The following is a 17,988-nucleotide window of genomic DNA, read 5'->3' on the forward strand; positions in this document are numbered from 1 at the left end:
TTAGAATATATTACAAAAGTAGATTTGCTGAGTCAACACATACACCATTTTTAACTTTTTAATAAACTTGGCAAACTCTCCCCCTTCTTAGAAATTGTTGCTCTTCATCTTACCCATTATCTGTTCTGGGTATTAATAATTAAATTTCTAGCAAATTTGATAGGTAAAACATTTTCTAATTGCTTTAATTTGCATTTATTTGAGTAATAGTGAGGGTTAGCTTTCGAAAAACAAATATTGGCCCTTTTAATTTTCTCTTTTGTGAATTTCCCTTGTCTGATTTTTCCATTACTGTAATCAGGTTTTCTTATTTATTTGTACATGTGCTTATATTTTAGTGTCAGTGACTCCCTATCTGTCATATATGTTACCAAACTGGTGTTCAATTTGCCATCTGTTTTTAATTTTGTTGGTACACATGCAATTTAAATTGTGCATGATCAAACCTAGCTATGACTTTTTTAGAGTTTTATTGAAGAATAGTTGATTCACAATGTTGTGATAATTTCTGCTGTACAACAGTGATTCAGTTATACATGTACATACATCCATTCTTTATTAGATTATTTTCCCAGATAGATTATCACAGAATATTGGGTAGAGTTCCCTGTTAGCTATAAAAAAATTATTGTCTTGAAAAAATTATTGTCTTTCATGTTATCTTCCAGGAATTTTGTGTAATTGAATATTTATACCTCCTAGAATTGATTTTTGGGTAGTATAGGAGCCAGGATCTCACTGGATTGGTTTCTGTTCCCATTCTTGCACATTCAGTGTCAGTGAGATCAGTCATGCTCAGGTAGCTCCTGAGTTGAAAATGCCGTTGTTTTGACTGCTGTAGCATCCACAGCGCACATATCAGTGAAGCCAGAGGAACATTCTGATAGAATTTGTACTTGCTCAGTTCTCATCTTATTTTCTTCTGCATTCTCATCAGGGCTCTTTTTTTCATTGAGATAACCACTTCCTTCCCTCTTCTCTGAAGTTCACTTTAGTGAGCTCAGTGGGTGATACAAACTGACTAATTTAAGTTTAAAAAAATCTAGCCTGGCCCACAGGCATTCCTTTCTATTATAAAGGCCTTCATATTTTTATTATTGTAGTGCAACAGCATCTGTAAGCTGTGCATTCTATATGTGAAATGGATCATAAGATGGAGACAGTTTATCATTAGCTCCCAAACCCTAGATATCTTTTTGTCTCTAAAGAGGCAGCATGTAGGTGAAGACTCTTGCAAATACATGGTGAATCAGTAAGCAGTTGTGATATGATGGAATCTGCCACTGATTCTTGATGTAAAATTGTCCAAAGGAAAGGAACTAACATTTATTGAGAACCAGATACTCTACAGACATTTACATAATCAAGTCCAAACTATAGTTTTGTTGAGGTTATGTGTTAGCACTCTGCTTTTCAGAAGAAGCTAAGGGATCAATCAATTTGCCTGAAGTCATGTAGTTGGTACACAGTGGAGCTGGGATTGAAATGGAGCTCTAAAACATTTAGGCCACTCAGGATTGTTCTACCTTTATAGTAGTTAACTAATCAACTGAACTCTTGGCTCAAGAATATACCTTCAATGCCAAAATCAAGTAGCAAATGGATGTGGTGTTGGATAATCTATGTCTGTATCCCTGGCCTCCTAAGACACCCAAAGTGGGAACACAGTTGTTTTATGATGCCTTCCTCTGAACCTAGTTTAATGATGGTCAGTAAGACTCAGGAATCTAAGTGCTCCAGTACTTCTTTCTTATGTAGTGTAAAAATTTCTGATAAAATTGAATTGATATTTGCTAACCACAGATTTATAGTCCTTGAACCGTGGACCTGAACAGATCATCTAATAATCTCATTTATAATTTTTCACACACATACTGCTCTAATGGGAAAAAAAAATTATTGACCTTACCAAGTCATTGCAAGACATACTTCTTGGATGAGACAGTAATGAGGCAATGTCTGGTTCCTGTTAAGGGTTATAAATAAATGATTCATAACCCAAACAAAAGTATAGATTTTATCATAAACCTCATTACTACCCAATGCCTTGTTAGTAGAACTTGCTTTGAGAAACATGAAATGCAACCTTTCTTTAGGCCTTGTTTTAATTGTCACTTGAATCCTTCCTGACGGTTTAGGAATCCAACCTATTTTAAAATGGCTAGAGAAGGAGGAACATTACTCACCATTGAAAAAACTTGCAAAATGTGTCCAAAGTTCACATCGGGAAGGGACCAATGTGTTGTTTTATCTGTTCTTAGTTTTGTTTTGTTTGTTTGTTTGTTTTTTTCTCTTTGGTCTTTTTGTCTTTTCCAGGGCTGCACCCGCTGCATATGGAGGTTCTCAGGCTAGGGATCTAATCGGAGCTGTAGCCACTGGCCTACACCAGAGCCACAGCAACACGGGATCCGAGCTGTGTCTGCGATCTACACCACAGCATACAGCAATGCCGGATCTTGAACCCACTGAGCGAGGCCAGGGATCGAACCGCAACCTCATGGTTCCTAGTCGGATTCGTTAACCACTGAACCATGACGGGAACTGCCTCTGTTCATAGTTATATAGTTTGAATTTCAAGTGCAGTATTAAAAGTGGTCAAGTGTCAACAACCATCACTGTTTCTGGGAAAGTGATGTAAGATTTCAAATCTAAGTGTTGCAAACATTCTTTCTTTCTTGTTCACCTTAATCTGTTTTCCCTTCCTGTGGAAACCAGCTTTTGTTTTGAAATCTGACGTAGTCATAGATTGTTGCAAAGGAAAATAGGAGAAAACAAATATTGTTTTATTTATTTTTTTGTCTCTTTAGGACCACACCCACGGCACATGGAGGTTCCCAGGCTAGGGATCCAACTGGAGCTGTAGCTGCAGGCCTACACCACAGCCACAGCAATGCAAGACCCAAGCCAGCTTTTGCAACCTACACCACAGCTCACGGCAGCACCGGATCCATAACCCACTGAACGAGGCCGGGGATTGAACCTGTGTCCTCATGGATGCTACAAGGGTTTGTTAAATGCTGAGTCGCGATGGGAACTGCCCAAATATTGTTTTAAAATATTGCTTATATGCATGAGTATAATGTGTGTATTATTTTTAAGCCAGGTTTTTTTTTGTTTTATTTTACTTATTTGGAAAAATAAACTCTATGCCACACTGCATTGCCTGCTAGTATTTTATAGAGCCATGTATAAGGGTCAATTACTTTGGTGGGGAGGTAGGTGGAAAATAAGAATCTCATGCAAAAGACGTATATAAAATGACATAAAATGAAACTTACTTATCAATAAGGGGCTGAGGGGAATCCTGTATGCAGAGTCAGGCAATCTGTGTAAATCAGAGGTGGTTGTGTTGGATTTCACTTTGAAATGTTCCGTGATAGGAAGTGGACTTGGGAGAGGAAGGAAGGAAGGACTTCCAGAGCTTCAGTGTGGAACCGTGAACAATGAACAGGAACAAGTACTCTGGACAAGACTGTGTGATGTCCTGCCCTGCAGAAGGACGGCTATGGGCAGAGGGGGCATGTGCATGAACCTGAGGATGTGACCTTGGCACCCTGTCTGGTTTTGGCAGGGAGTACGCTTAGTTAAGTGCCACCTCATTTCTGCCTAGATTCATCCTTGCTTGTTTCTTTAAAGACTGTGAGGTCTAGTCAGGGATCTATTCTCTGTTGGTGGAAGTGACTGGAACCAGAGACGCAGGTGAGATCATCTGGGAAATGAATGTAAGTGGAGAAAAAGGAGAAAGTCCCAGAGCATGGCAAAGTTCAGGGACCGAGTGGAAAAACAGGAGCCTAAAAGTCAAAAAAAAAAAAAAAAAAAAAAAGAAGAAGAAAAGAAAGGTCCAGTGATGTAAGAATAAAATTTGGAGAGTAGGTGACACTAAGGCCAAGAGAGGAACGTGTTTCAGGAAGTAAGGAGTTGGTCAATAAAGCTAAATATTGCTCAAAGTCTCAGTAAGATGGAGGCACAGATGTGTCCACTGGGTTTGGCAACGTGGGGTTGTTGGTAACCTTGATGAGAAAATGGAAATATCAGGAACTTGGACTGGTGAAGATGGGACTGAGAGGTAAGAAAGTGGAGACCAGAGATATAGTTACTCTTTTGAGGTTTTTGCTGTAAAGAGAAGGAAAGAAATGTGAAAATTAGAGCATACATTGAATCAAGGGAGGGTGATTTTTCCCTTTTTAAAATTAAAGTGTAGTTGATTTACAGTGTTGTGCCAATTTCTACTGTACAGCAAAGTGTGTATTATACTTTGCATACAAAGTATATGTATATATTTTGCTGTATAATATATATAATATATATATTCTATATATTTAATTCCTTTACTTATATTATTTTCCATTATGGTCTATTTCAAGAGACTGGACGTAGTTTCCTATGCTGTACAGTAGGACCTTATTGCTTATCCATTCTAAATGTAATACTTTGCATCTACCAACCCCAGCTGTTGGTCCACTCACTCCCTCCCCTCTTTCCTTTGGCAACCACAAGTCTGTTCTTTGTGAATCTGTTTGTGTTTTGTAGATAGGTTCATTTGTACCATATGATTCCACATATAAGGGATATCATATGGTATTTGCCTTTCCTTCTGACTTTCTTCACTTAGTATGAGAATCTCTAGTTGCATCCATGTTGCTGTAAATGGGATTGTTTCATTCCTTTTAATGGCTGAGTAATATTCTGTTGCATATATGTACATATTCTTAATGTATTCATTCATCAATGGACATTTAGGTTGTTCGCATGTCTTGGCTATTGTAAATAGTGCTGCTATGAACATAGGGGTGTGTGGATATTTTCGAATTATAGTTTTGTCTGGATATAGGCCCAGGAGTGGGATTGCTGGATCATATGGTTGTTCTATATTCAATGTTCTGAGGAACCTCCATACTGTTCTCCATAGTGGTTGTATCAATTTATAGTCCCCCAACAGTGTAGGAAGGTTCTGGGTCAAGGGAGGGTGATTTTTAAGATCAGATATCTAGATCAGATGAGACTGATTCAGAAGAGTGGGAAGAATGGATGATGTGGTAGAGAGAGGGCATAACTGCAAGGTAATGAGAGGAGATCCCAGTGAAGCAGGTGGGCTTTTTTAGAAAAAATGATACATCTACCTTAGTAGTGGTGGGAAAGTAGGTAGAAAGAATAGGTGAAGAAGATAGATATACAGCAAGACAAAGGAGCTCCACTTAAATTACTTCTAATTTCTTAGGAAAATATGAGATAGGATCATGGATCAGGTGATGTTTGAGGAGAGAGGAAGAAGTATGAAATAGTCATGAATGCTAGAAAGCAATTGTTCTGGGAAGGTGTAAGTGGAGTCAGTGTTAGGAAGTGTCAGGTATCCCTTTGTGACTCTAAGTCATGAATTTATTGTGGAACTAATTAGGAGCATTAAATGGTTTTCTTTATCAAACTTCAGTTACTGGAATATAGCCAGAGTCAAGTTTAAGCAGACTTGAGGATGTTCCAGGTAAGTAGGAAGGAGGGAGAGAGGGGGGAGAATCCAAAAAGGAATTTGCATGGAGAACAATGAGGACAGGAAGGGAGAAGAGCTGAGAAAAAAGTCATTGTTAAGTGGGAAGTGACCAGAACATTGGTGTATGTGCCCTATAAGGAGGTGAAAGTGAGTGAATTGTAGTCGGATGGTATGGGCTTCAAATGAGCTGGATTTTTTTTCTTCTTCTTTTTAGTTCTGCACTCGTTGCATGTGGAGGTTCCCAGGCTAGGGGTTTAATTGGAGCTACAGTTGCCGGCCTATGCCATAGCCACAGCAACACAGGATCCAAGCTGCGTCTGCGACCTACAGCACAGCTCACGGCAACGCCAGATCCTTGACCCTATGAGCAAGGCCAGGGATCGAACCCGCAACCTCATGGTTCCTAGTTGGATTCATTTCTGCTGCACCATGATGGGAACTCCTGAGCTGGATGTTTTAAAGAAGGCAAGGCAAATTGAAGCTTTTGAAGTAGCACTGGAAGCTAGGAGGACATCAACCAGGATGTGAAGTCTATTGGCTGGAGAAAAAAAAAAAGCAAACTTTGCTTGTTTTACTTGTGTCCCTAGGAAGAACAAGATTTCAGTTAGAGAAAGAAGGTGAAAGAACCATTCAGAGGAAGGGGAGACAGACTAGGGGTCCCATATGGCCCAGGGAAGAAGAGGGTATGGAAGGATGGAGAGGGTGGACATAGGACTGTGAGATCCAGATTGGAGGGAAATGGATGGATGAATGAATGGGTGTTGGAGTTCTGAGATTGGTTGAGTATAAAGGGAGATAAGGTGTGACAGGTTACTCTTGATGGCCCCTTAATGGAAAGGATCTGGAAGTCTCATAACTGGAAGGAACAGGGAAATGCAGATAACAGATACTGTATAGGCTTCCTTGGGTTTTTGGACTCACTTGGGGTCCTCAGTACCAGCAACTAGCTGCATGCCCTAGTTTTGCATGGGCAATATCTTGTCTGGCCCTCACTTTTTTCATGTATAAGGTGAGTCACTTCCAGGGTTCATGTACTGTTTTTATTTTCTGAAATGGCCCCTTCTTCCTTGCCAGGCTGTTGAAATCCTAGCCACTTAAGAATTCTCTCAGAATCCATTAGGTTCTTCTTAGTTTAATCACCCATTTCAACCAGATTTGACCTTTCTGTTCTCAGAATCACTGTAACACTGTTTGAAGTGGCAGTTATCAGTCTTCTAAATAATATAGTTATTTGTGTTTATCTCTCATCCTTGTCAAAAACTCCATGAGAACCCAAGGATGCTTTTTTTTTTTTTTTTTTTTTTTTTTTTTTGTTCAAGGAGATGCTAAGTAAGTGACTTTCAAATGAACCAGTAAAGCATTCTTCTGGAAGACAAAGAAAAATGAAGTAACAGACTATTCAAAAAAGCAAAATGTACTTCTATGATACTTCAGATTTGCATGAGACGTTTAGATATGTTGAAAATGCAAATTCACTAGGTCTAACATCTGTTCGTATGCACAAACTTGAAGCAATTGCAGATACAGTAAAGCTACTGACAGAGGCTTAAGGAATCCTGTCATATTAAGTGGAAAATAGCAGAGGAAGAAGGAAGAGGTGGAAATTCATATATTTAAAGACTGTTGAAACTATAAGGAAAACAAACCCAAAGAAATAATGTAATTCCAAGGCTTTAAAAATGTAGAATTTGTACTAATATTCAAGAGGTGAAGAATTTCTCTTGGCTAATGGTTGCCTAAAAATATATCTTTTTGGGAAAGTGAATTAGTTATTGATCTGTGAAATTGTATGACATGATTTGGAATGTGATGTTGCTTTGTGTGTTAAGCAAAGTATTTTTTTTAATTTATAGGTTACGTTTTAAAAAATTGAAATATAATTGACAGTTAAAAATACTATATGTTTAAGGCATACGATTTGATGATTTAATATACATGTATATTTAAAAATAATCACTATGATTAAGCTAATTAACACATCCATCGATAACAGACTACCTTTAAACCAAGGTCAAATCTACCCTTTTTTGGGGGGGGATAAAGTTTAATACTGATGAAAATAGCATTGGACTCTGTAATTTTAATACAATTTTTAAAGCTTACATTCTATTTATAGTTATTACAAAATATTGTAAGTGGGGTATTTTATTAGCTGCATTTAAAAAATTGTTTTATAATAGTATAGTTGATTTATAATGTTCCTTCAGTTTCTGCTATATAGGATTGTGAGCAAGTCTCACACACACACATTCTTTTTTCATATTATCTTCCATCACTTTTTAACCTGAGAGATAGGACATGGTCCCCCGTGTTGTACAGTAGACCTGTTTGCTTATCCATTCTAAAAGTAATAGTTTGCATCTTCCAACCCCAAACTCCCTGGCCATCCTTCACCCTTCCCCTTCCTCCCAGTCAATCACAAGTCTGCTCTCCACGTCTGTGATCTGTTTCTGTTTTGTGGATAGGATCATTTGTGCCATATTTTAGATTCCACATGTAAGTGATATCATATGGTATTTGTCTTTCTCTTTCTGTCTTATTTTACTTAGTATGAGAATCTCTAGGTGCATCCATGTTGCTGCAAATAACTTTATTTTGTCCTTTTTTTGTGGCTGAGTAGTATTTCGTTGCATATATGTGCAACATCTTTTTAATCCATTCATCTGTTGATGGACATTTGGGTTGTTTCCATGTCTTGGCTATTGTGACTTGTGCTGCAATGAACATAGGGGTGCGTGTATCTTTTTGAATTATAGTTTTGTCCAGATATAGGCCCAGGAGTGGGATTGCTGGGTCATACATTTAGTTCTATATTTAGTTTTCTGAGGAACCTCCATACTGTTTTCCTTAGTGGTTGTACCAATTGACTTTCCCACCAACAGTGAAGGAGGGTTCCCTTCTCTCCACACCCTTTCCATTACTCATTATTTGTTGCCTTATTGATAATGGCCATTCTGACTGGTGTGAGCAATAACCTCCTTGTAGTTTTGCATTTCTCTAATATTTAGTGGTGCTGTAGCTGCATTTTTTGAATCAACCATTGAGTTGTATGATCTGACAGAAGTACATTCTTTATGTACATGTTGGGGCCTGTGGGACAGAATATTAGGAATTGGAAGTGTTGGGAAATTCCAGAGGTTTATGTTATACAACAATTCTGACATCACCACTAATGTAACCATTGCTGCTACCACCACCAAAAATAGTAACAAAAATTTTCTGAGCTCTTGCTATGTGTCAGTCTCTATTCCACAGCTTTACATGTTGTGCCAATAAGGATTCAACCAGAGACACAGAACCAGTAGGAGATAATATATCAAGAGATTTATTTTTGAAAGGAATCGCCATACACAATTGTGGGGGTTCATAGGCTAGGTTCTTCAGAAGGACACACGGGAACTCTTGGGCATGAGCTCAAGCTATATTCCACAAACACAACATCTTCCTTCACTGGGATGGCTCAACTCTGCTTTTAAGGCCTTTCAACTGATTGGACCAGGCCTATTCAGATTATCGAGGGTAATCTCCCTTTCTTAAAATCACTTGATTATGGATTTTATCACATCCTCAAAATTACCTTCAGAGCAACATTTAGATTAATTAATATTTGCTTGGAATAACTGGGCATTGTAGCCCAGCCAAACTGACAAATAAAACGTGTATTATCTGATTTAACCCTCAAAAGGATCCCTTCACACAAATGACCAATCTAGGAGCAAGGGTTCGATCCCAGGCATTGATGTAGGGTCCAGGGACTATGCACAATGCTGGAGTGCATTGTAGGAAAGCAACTAAAGCCATACAGTTTCTCCTCTGAAACATCTCCTGGGACAGGCTCCTTGTGCTTCCTAGAGAGCAATCTGTGCCTTATAACTAGGATTGGTGGCTACTCCCAGGCTGTCACATGGAGGATATTATCCAGCACCCAAGTAATGGTGATAAAAACAACTTAAATTCATTAGCTTCCTGGAAAATTGCTTAGTCCCTTACCTTTCATTCAATGGGAAACAAAGCAGTTTGTCGTCCTGTTCACCCCTTGATACATTTTACTAAGACCAGGAATGTAAAAATTGGTATTGAGACAGGTATTAAGCTTAAGTTAGAACTTAAGTGATGACTATAGGGGGTTTATTTTAATCTAAATCTTTCTTAGCTGTCATAAGAAAGAGCAGATCATCGGATAGGAAGAATAGAACAGGATGGAACTGTAAACAGAATTGTGATCAGAAAGGGCTGTCTAGTACCTGGACTGTGGATGGGGGTGGATGGTGTGTTGTCGTGACCATCTCTGCTTGAGCCTCTGGCTGCCTGTGAGCCCTGGGAGTCCTGGTGGAGAGGCTAAGACTGGCTGGTGTCGGGGTGGATCCAAGAGAACCTGTAAGTAGGTTTTGGAAAGTACTGTTGTTTTCTAGTCCAGGGTCTTGCTGAGCCTGGGATCTGTCATCCCTGAGCTTTCCTGTGACCACCCCGTTTCTCTCTTCCAGATCCCCTGGTGATTGGATTTTACCTCTCACCAGTCAGAATGGCCATTATCAATAAGGCAACAAATAATGAGCACTGGAGAGGGTGTGGAGAGAAGGGAACCCTCCTTCACTGTTGGTGGGAAAGTCAATTGGTACAACCACTAAGGAAAACAGTATGGAGGTTCCTCAGAAAACTAAATATAGAACTAAATATATGACCCAGCAATCCCACTGTGAGAGAATAAATTTCTGTTATTTTTAAAGTGCCAAGTTCATGGTACTTTGTTATGGCAGCCATAGGAAACTAACATAGCCTCCTAACTTTTTCTTCAGAAGACTCCTAATATCTCATCTGAAGTCCTCTCTGAAAAAAAGAAAGAATCCCTAATAGCAGTTCTGCACCTCATCCAGGGCTCTATTTACTGGATCTTCAGAAGAAAGCTCAAATGTTTTTTTAGTTTGTGGTATCATATCTACTCTCAGTCTGTTATAAGCTTAAGAATGGAAAAGGAGTATTCATTTGCTTTGTGAAATAGCCAACATAAGGCTCTATAGATGCTGTTTGAATGATAATGTACAGAAGACTTTAATGGAGACAGAATTATGAGAATAATGGTGTGTGGCCTTTAAATCAATGCCTGTTTTATTACTGGGACTCAAAAGACCAGTCTCCTTTTCTTATTGTTGCTACTGATTCCTGGCTCTGTTATTTATGCGAACGGAAAGGCATCTATTGCTCATCAGCTGTAGCTCTTTTAGATTAATGGCTCATTTAGCATTACAGTTCTTGCTACTGAAGGCCTTGAATTATTTAGGCCAATGACCTAGTGATGATAATAATAATAGCAACAACAATAATAATGTAAAAATGGGCTTTATACCATTTTATGTCATTTATCACCACAGTAACCTGTGACAGAAGTATGCCTGTAGATGAGAAAACTGAGATTCAACGCATTGAAGGAACTTACCCAAGGTCACAGCTAGTAAAGAGCAGAGCTGTATGCTTCATAATGTCGGGCTGCAGTCTTTTAATCTAAATCATTCAATCTCATTCGATAAGGATCACAGATCAGTGTCTCATATACAGCCCAGGCACTTCGGCTCTCTCCATCCTGAAAAATTGTCCCCCCTTGCTCCACCCTGTTTTCATCCTCACTTTCCAAAAAGGCTAAAGCACACTTTCGTGTCTCTCTGAGACCTAAATCAGGTTCCAGGCACAAGGTCTAGGGAGGCTTGGGAATATGATATAATTTGTAGTAACCAGTTCACGCCTCCTCTCACCCTCCTTTTCTCAACTCTGCTTATATCTCTTTCCCTGAGGACTTGTATATATCAGTGTACTTTATGATCCTACTTGAATTTTTCTACAGCTGAATTTAGAGCCAGAGGAAGTCTCAAAACTACCTAGTCCAACCACTTGCTTTGACAGATGAGAAAGGCCACATTAAAAATATATATAGTAAACTTTTTAAAAAAGAACTATGAGAATAAAAAGTTAAAAAAAAATCTTTCCTTTTGCATTAACACAGGGATTTGGGATTAGAATGGCTTGATTGTCCAGTTGTTAAAGTTAAAATGGCAAGTACAAAGTAAGCAAGGTTATTTTTGACATTCAGAGTTTTATGATTATCAGAACAATCTTTTTTTGCAGATAAATGCATTTTATTACAACAGATAGAGTGTACTTAGAGCCTTTCACTTATCAAGCTTGCCTGAAACTCGTAGGCATACTTAAGACTTAGATATTTTGAACAGCTAATTTGTACACCAAATACTTGGTTAGAGTCTTAATTCCTAGAGAAGATAGGTTCATTTGAATTTCCAGTTTAGGATATAATTTCATCTTTTTGGTTTAAAATGTCTTAATTGATAAAATCTGTGATAATTTGGCTTTTCTGTACTCCTAAATGAAAGAATTTAGAAGAGAAGGAAAAGTCAAAGCGTATGTGTTCCTATATGTGAGACAACATTAAAAAGCAGTTCATTTTAACAGAAACATTGAGAATTTACAGTGTCAGTAAATAAGACATGTTGTTTTCCTCAAGTCCAGATTTGATAAATGACTTGGCTACATCCATTACTCTGTGTGAGTACTCCCCTAACATGAATTCTGTCTTACAAGAAGGGAGCCACTGATTTATTGTATATTTAGAGTGCTTTAATATGTATACAGAAAGTCATGTAAAAGAATGCTAACTGTAAATGCTAGGAAATTGCCCAAGTGCTTATTGATAAGGATCTGGTTAAATATATTATGAATACAAAATGAAACATTCCATTAAAAATGTAGTAGCTATACGTGTGTGTGTGCATGTGTAATCCTCAAGACATTTTAAGTGAGAGATGAAAGATGGAAAATAGTATGTCCAAAACACTGCTATTTGTGTTTTTAATTAAAAATTACTTTTCATTTTGAAATAATCTTATATTTATAAACAGTTGCAAAAATGCTATCAGAATTCCTATTTATCCTAGCCTAGTTTCCCCCAAAGTTTAACACCTTATGTAACAACTGCAATGCAATGAGCAAAACTAGGAAATTAATTTTGATGCAGTTCTATTAACTGAACTGCAGACTTTTTGCAATTTTTTTTTCCAATTGTCTCACTGCTGTCTTTTCGTCTGCTTTGATCTGGGGCAACACCTCTGTTTCATCAGTCTTTGCCTTTCATGACTTTGGTCCTTTTGAAGAGCATTCATCAGATATTTTCTAGAATGTTCCTCAACTGGGTCTTTCTAATGTTTTGTTTTTTGTTCTTTTTCCCCTAATGTTTTCTTATGATTTGACTCAGGTTACAATTTTTTTTTTTTTTTTTTTTTGGCCAGAATATCATAGAAGTGATGTGTACTTGACAGTACATATCGAGTCACCTTTTTTTACCGGAGATGTCAACTTAATCACTTGGTTAAGGTGGAGTCTTCCAGGGTTCTCCGTGGTAAAGCTATTATATTTTACCTTTTAAATTAATATATATCTTATGAGGAGCTGAGTCTATGTAAATATCCTATTACTCATTGTACTTTCCTGTCTACTAATTTGAGTGTCCATTAATGATTTTGCCTGAACCAACTATTACTGTGACGTTTTTCCTTTTGTGTTTTAAAAAGTGATGTACACACCTAGGCCTGTGTCTGCATAGACTGTCTTGGGAATGACATATCAAAAACTGCAAAAAATGATTAGCTGTGGGGAGGGGAATTGGGGAAGAGTGTAGCTAGACAGCCAAGTCAGAGAGATTTTACCATGTAACTTGTTATGCAGTGTGAATATACCAGGTTCATATGCTGTGATTTAGTGAGGGATAGTGGTGGGATGAAATCTGTTGATTTAAAAGTAAAATCTTTTTTTTTTTTTTTTTTGACACAAGAAAGCCTTTTTCTATCAAATTAATACATTTCTGATAAAAATTACTGGAAGAAAAGTATTATTCTACTTCACAAAAAGGATTTTGCTATTCCCTTAAATACAAGTCAGAGACTATTTTGTAGTGTTATCTGAAAGCACAGTTCCTTGGGTTTGTGATCCAGAACTGTAGCTAGCCAGTTAATTTTATATTTAAAATATAAACGGGAGTTCCCTTCGTGGCGCAGTGGTTAACGAATCCGACTAGGAACCATGAGGTTGCGGGTTCGGTCCCTGCCCTTGCTCAGTGGGTTAACGATCCGGCGTTGCCGTGAGCTGTGGTGTAGGTTGCAGACGCGGCTCGGATCCCGCGTTGCTGTGGCTGTGGTATAGGCCGGTGGCTATAGCTCCGATTCGACCCCTAGCCTGGGAACCTCCATATGCCGCGGGAGCGGCCCAAGAAATAGCAACAACAACAACAACAACAACAAAAAGACAAAAGACAAAAAATAAATAAATAAATAAAATAAAATATAAACGGCATTAAAAATTTACTTGTTGCAACTTGTGATAGATTTTTAAACAAGGTATGCGTTGTAAAATCTGTCTCTTGGCATAAACATTCATTCTAAAGAAACAATAGTTCTGCAACAGAGTGAGTGGGTGCTCCTATTTTTAAGGAAAGTCATGCTGAACAAGAGTCTTAGAATTTTATTTGAAATGTTCTGATATACTTTTCACAATTAAGAAAAAAATATTTGCTAAAAAGTTCTAGATCTCACAATGATTTTTTTTTTATCAATGATTACAATCATTATTCTGAGATAAGTTTTTGAATCATTCAGAGTGCTTTGGAAGTACTGACTCTTCTTGAGCTCTATTGGCCAAATATGCTGTGTCTATACCACTTGGAAATAACTGATAGGATGCCAGTCTTCCCAGTTTGTGAGCACAATGGGTCACATTTACTTCTTCTTTTTTTTTTTTTTTTTTTTTTTTTTGTCTTTTTAGGGCCATTCCCATGGCACAAGCCTGGGAACCTCCATATGCCGCGCTCATTGGGCACTGTCTGATGCAGTAGCCTCTAGCCATATGTGGCCATTGAACACTTAAAATGTAGCTCGCATAACTGGGAAAATAGCAATTTAACTTCATTTAATTTTAATTAAAATTTAAATGGTCACATGTGACTAGTGGTTACTATACCAGAGAGCACACGTGGAAAGCATAGTTTCTGGAATCTGATTGTTGCCAGCTGTGTGATCTTGATTAAGCCTAATTTTCCTCATTTGTTGGATGGAAGTAATTATGTACCTACTTCATGGGCTTGGTTTGAAGATTTAATGATATATGTGGAACACAATGCTTGCTTTATGAAAAGGGCCCAATAACGCTTAGCTGCTGTTTATTATACAGCTTACCATGGCTCCAGTCCTTTTATTCACAGGAGTGTTTCATCTTTCTTGGTGATTACCTGCTGTAAGTATTTGTAAGGTTCCCTTTAATGCATGTTGTAGCCAAGAATTAATGCTTTTAATGCTTCTTTGCTACCACCTTGCTGATGGGGGTGGGAGACGAAGTTAATGAATGTTTCTTGGTGAACTGACCCACCTGCAGGTCTTTATGTCGTATTTGCTTCGTGGTTCCCTCTGACCCTAATGTAGATGTGCCCAGGTGTTCATGGTGAGAAGAAGGTCATATTCCTTCTCCACATCAGGCTCAGGCAGAAGAATCCCCAAAGAAGGGTATCGAGCCCCCAGTGAGCACTTTAACGCAACAGCTCTTTCAGTTTATACACAGACACTTTCTCCAAGGCACTTAATTGGAGGGTAATATTTGACAAGCTCTGGCAGCCTCTGCATACTGTGTCTGTGACACTATGCCTGGTGAATATGAAACCCTCATCTGCCATATGGTGAAGTTCCACTTGGAAAGTCTGTTTTCCTGCCTTTGCTCTGAAGGCCTGGCATCCTTTGGGGTAAGCCCTGTGATTCTCAATGGAGGGAATATGGGCCCCAGGCTTTTTACTCCCATGAGACTTCTCAGCCAAAATCAATGAGGGGGAGGAGAAACCACAGCTACCTCCCCCTCGTAGCAAATAGCTCTACTGGGGAAAGATGGAGCACTTAGAGCCTTCACGTCCTCTAGCATTTGACCTTTCCTAACTTAGTCCCTTATTCTTTTGTGGTTCCTTCCACTAAGCAACGGACTTTCCTACATGATCACCAAAATATGGGGGTATTGATCTTCCAGTAAATTCCTAACTTAGGGGTTTATTGATGCCTGAAGAGATTTCAAGGCAGTCCTAGAGAGATTGTTGGCTTTAGAACAATTGTGAAATATTAAATACGCCCTCACTGCACTAGGAATAGGAATCCTTTGGTTCAGCAGAGAGAGGTAGGTATGCTTCAATCAATGTTTAAGAAGTGTGTTTCCACCTTTTGGCGTTTGTGGTTTTTCCCTCTAAATGCTTATTTGAATGAAGAAATAATCAGGAGTTCTAACTTGTATGGAAGGATTAAAAATGTAATCCTTTGTAATATGTGATAGGGAGGAGCATTCTGAAACTGCGTATTTGTTTTAACACAATGAATATATAACAACAATGAGTCACTGAATGTAAGCCTATAGATTATGTGTACATGCTTTGAACACTGCTTCGATAACAAAGTAAGAAGTCCAAGAAAATTCTGCTGGTAAAAGACCCATAATGATACAAAAGTAAGAGCTACTGAAGGAAAAATAATATAAAATATCTTTCCACAACTCATTGACTTTTCTTGTTTCTTTCTTCTTTTTTTTTGATGATTCTTATTTTTTTCTGTTGTAGTTGGTTTACCGTGTTCTGTCATTTTCTACTGTACAGCAAAGTGACCCTCATATAATTACAAGTTAATGATCCCATTTTTTTGGCTTGACTTTCTTTTGAAATTTCCTTTATGTATTTTGATGTTTTGCTTTCATGTGTAGTAGTCACAGTTTTTGGGTACATGAGGAGGATTTTATGAATAAAAGTTAATATTACTATTTCAAGTAAGAAGAACTATTAAAATTTGAAAATATTGTTTAATCAAAAAGTACTTTTAATTACAGAGGGATAAATGGTCAAAGCTAGAATAAGGATGGTAGAATATTTCCTGTTTATTTCCTGTTATAAACCTAGTAAGGGAGTTCCCATTGTGGCACAGTGGAAACGAATCTGACTAGGAACCATGAGGTTGCGGGTTCGATCCCTGGCCTCGCTCAGTGGGTTGAGGATCTGGCATTGCCGTGAGCTGTGGTGTAGGTCGCAAACACGGCTTGGATCTGATGTTGCTGTGGCTGTGACGTAGGTCAGTGGCTGCAGTTCCGATTGGACTTATAGCCTGGGAACCTCCATATGCTGTGAGGCAGGCCCTAAAAAAAAGACAAAAAAAATACGGAAATTTGGGGGTTACTATTATTTTCTTTACTTTTATTCTAGGACTCCAATTACATACATTTCACATATCTGTATATTCTCCCATAGCTTATTGAAGTTCTGTTCATTCTTTTTTTCTTTTTAAAGGCTATTTGTTAAAAACAGAAAAATCAAACAAAATTTAATAACACATATACATGGGAGATACCTGAAAAACTAAATAACTAGCCAACATGCCTGAAGCCCTCACCTGAAATAGAAGGCCACACCTTAAATCCATCCTCAACTAAAAAGGTAAGAAGGTGTTGGGAGGAGAGTCAGTTATGGAAGGCTACCATGACAGGCACAGTAAACAAGGGCGTTGAAATCTGGAGATTATCAATTAATTGCGATTAGTTGACACAGCATTCAGAAAGTTGAAGTCCCTGATGCATGATGAAACTGTGTTCATTGTATTGCAAAGACACTTGGAATAGTTATCAAGCTCAAAAGCAAAATTACCAATTTTTGTCTATTATTTTAATAAACTATATGGTTCCATGTGAGTGAATTTTCTAGATAAGTGAAGCACTGATATTTTCTTTAATAAGCTGTGTTCACTGACACTTGGCAATAGTTATCAAGCTCAAAAGCAAAATTACCAATTTTTGTCTATTATTTTAATAGACTGTATGGTTCCATGTGAGTGAATTTTCTAGATAAGTGAAGCAATGATATTTTCTTTAATAAGCTATAAGCTCCTTGAGGACAAAGATCAAAAGTTATTTACTTAAACTATCTTTCCTGGTGCAAGAACTGTGATACTAGCCTTAGGCATTTAAAAATACACCTTTTGACCTCTTCAATTTTTTTTTTTTTTTCACAGCCTCATTAAAAGGAGCAAGACTAGTGGGAGGAACCCTACATGCATACTCTGTTACAGTTATTTGTTTATGTGCTTTCATCCACTTGTAGACACTCAGTCTTCTGTTTAGTTCACCTCTATAGCCTCGGCAACCATCATGTGCCAGCTCAGTGGATTGCACTAAGTGTCAAATGGCTGGTCCTGAACAGCTTTGGAGTTAGATTCTTTGAGTCTGTGTTTTCACTTTGCCAATAACTGGCTGACTGACTTTTTGCTAATTACTTTCCTTCAGTCTAAGTCTCTTCATTTGCAAAGCTGGGAAACTAAGGCAAAATTAAAAAGAATTTTATTATAGGTGATTTACAATGTTCTGTCAGTTTCTGCTGTCTTTCTCTTTCTGACTTAATTCACTTAGTATGAGAGTCACAAATTCCATCCATGTTGCTGCAA

General features: G+C 37.9%; 1 protein-coding gene across 1 annotated transcript in view; it reads left to right on the forward strand.

The window, feature by feature from the left end:
* The window catches only part of LOC110262257 (uncharacterized), a 118,491-nt gene extending 101,526 nt beyond the window's left edge, over positions 1 to 16,965 (forward strand). The window contains exon 6 of the mRNA XM_084978264.1: positions 16,842 to 16,965. The gene's annotated coding sequence lies outside the window, so the exon portion shown is untranslated. The remainder of the gene's footprint in view (positions 1 to 16,841) is intronic.
* The last annotated feature ends 1,023 nt before the right edge of the window (positions 16,966 to 17,988 follow it).

Source organism: Sus scrofa, chromosome 9, assembly GCF_054392235.1.
Source record: "Sus scrofa isolate SSC_HxYL_T2T_F1_AM1 chromosome 9, Sscrofa_HxYL_maternal_Yorkshire_Landrace_v2.0, whole genome shotgun sequence".
Lineage (NCBI taxonomy): Eukaryota > Metazoa > Chordata > Mammalia > Artiodactyla > Suidae > Sus > Sus scrofa.